Genomic DNA, 2,597 nt, shown 5'->3' on the forward strand with positions numbered 1-2,597 from the left:
TTGGCGCACAGGCCACGAAGTAGTTGAAACTTCTCACGAAGTAGTTGAAACTTCTCACGAAGTAGTTGGAACACAGGCCACGAAGTAGTTGACACTTCCCACGAAGTAGTTGGCGCATAGGCCACGAAGTAGTTGAAACTTCTCACGAAATAGTTGACACTTCCCACGAAGTAGTTGGCGTACAGGCCACGAAGTAGTTGAAACTTCTTACGAAGTAGTTGATGCAAGCATAGAAACCTTACGACTTACTTACAAAAGCAGCAAACTAGAACCGACGAAAACATGGGGAAAAATCCGATATTAAATTGAAAAAAAAAAAAATTGTAAACATTTTGGCTGCGTTTCTTTATACATTCCGGATAATCCCATTTCACAGCCGGAATAAACAGAATGCGTTAGAAATATATGTATGTTAACAAATCGTCAGGAACGTTCTAAAGAATAAGTAAACTAAAATGTTTATTCCAGACGTTCAGAATGAATAAAGAAATGCGGCCTTTAAAAAAGATATAGAGGTTACGTACCTTCAGGAAATTTGCTTCTTACTCTGAGGGACCGTGACAATAAAGATCGAACAAAATGTTATCCCGCGACTTTCAACTTCCTCCCTCAACGTCCAATTTGCGTTTTCAAATAAAAGATTGGTTATACAAATTTCTACAAGTTTTAGGCGATGGTTTAAAAAGTCGCCAGCTTTCCACAGTGGAAAAACTTGATCGGTTTCTATTATAGCTGACAACATCCCAAATCTGAGATCCGTTAAATGAGCGTATATTGCGAATAGTTGACGGAACTACACCATCTGATGTCGGCACACCTCGAAAACGGAGTCTTGGGGATTGAGAATTTTCAAACCGCAGTCGTCCCTAAAGATTTTTGTGGCTTTTATCAAGGCTTCGGAGTCTAGTAATAAATCACCATGTGCCTTCATCAAGATGCTGGTGCACTTTTCGCATTTAAGCTGGTCAATCGCATAAGCAGTCAAATACCGCTGCACTTGAACGTCCGCATTATTCTCGTCTGGAATTTCTACTTCTTCAATGACGGGTCGCTCATTTAACGTTTCTCGTTCTTCAAAATAACGATCTTTGGGGTTTAAATTATTTTCTAAATTTACATCGTCTTCATCACAATCTACCCCTTTATTAACCAATTTTTCATGCAAAATACTAATTGAAATTGATGTAGCAGATGTATATAAGATTTCGTGAGCTCTAACATTGGTACTTGTCTCTCGGCTAGCTCATTCACTAATAAAAAAGTTTTCTAAGTCGTCTTGACAAAACTTACTTAAAAAACTTGAAAAATTTGCTGTACACTTTGGTGCTGGGCAAAGAGCTCTTTCGAAAGCATTTGCATGGACTTTATTGTTATACCTAAGCGTTCACTGCATTTCATTCGGGTGCCATTGAGCGTCATTGACCGCAAAAATTCCAAATGTGTATATAGCCTTGAGATTTTCCCCCTGTCTCCCCGTTTTAGTGGACACTTCAATGGATTTATCGAATTTAAATTTTCGCAGTTTAGCTCACCATAAAGGTCATTCATCTTTTTGACAAACATCTGCGTAGGCTTGGCGAATTCTTGTACGTTGTCATCGATGCCTAGTTAATTTATTTTTTAGTATTTTTGCGTAGAATTCCTTTCTGCGTAGGCGGCCTTCGGCCGCGCTTTAGAATTATAATCCTTACCAAATAGAATTCTCCTTTTTGTGTGCACCAACTGGGGCTACCGCCCCAGTGATGTAGCCTTGGGAAAAGATGAGGTAATTAGAATTCCCTTTCTGTGTGGTAAACCTGGGGCTGCCGCCACAGTGATGTCTTTGTGCAGAGCTCTTTGTTTAACATATTTTAAAATTACATTATACTCATTTATTCCCTACTGCTATCGAGAATATTATCAAACAGTGGTAGATCGTTGAAAATCCCACCGTTTCAATTTGTTGAATTTTCGACCATGTGGTATCACCCTTTATATTCACCATCTCAGCCATTTTGATTTGTTTGCTTGTTTATTTTGTCGAAGAAGAGTAGTGATTTTATTAAACGTGTTTTATATTGTTAAAAAATAAAAGAAAATACATTTAATGTACACAAAATACACGTGAACATTGCAAAGATCATATATTTATAAAAATATAAGTGTTAAGTGCTCTTTTTAATATGAAACTTTGCTAGTGAAACTGCAAAGAATTTACCAACGAATTAGTTAAATACTATACTAATAAAGCGAAGAGTGATAAATAATAAAAATATATACGATTCTTAACACCCCCGCCAAGTTTAATGGCGAAATTCGTGATAATTTTGTGAAAATATCCAAAAACCCCTTGATTATTCCAGCAGCGATATTTTCATAAACATTATAACATACTCGCCCAATTTAAGTGTTGGGATAGCACGTGGTCTTAGAAACATCCGACCAAGTCGAAATGATCCGCACACACAAAGGAGTTGTGCGGCGGATTATCCTTTATGCGGAGATTCTTTCTCCATATGGCCACCTCACCTGCGTCCTTGGGGAACGAAAAAAACCGCCTCTCGCTATTTTCGTTAATGCAATTTTGCTCACGGCACTTTCGCTCACGGCTCATCAAA

The sequence above is a fragment of the Rhagoletis pomonella genome, unplaced genomic scaffold (genome assembly GCF_013731165.1).
Source record: "Rhagoletis pomonella isolate Grant_MI unplaced genomic scaffold, Rhpom_1.0 Rhpom_scaffold_00002, whole genome shotgun sequence".
Taxonomy (NCBI): Eukaryota; Metazoa; Arthropoda; class Insecta; order Diptera; family Tephritidae; genus Rhagoletis; species Rhagoletis pomonella.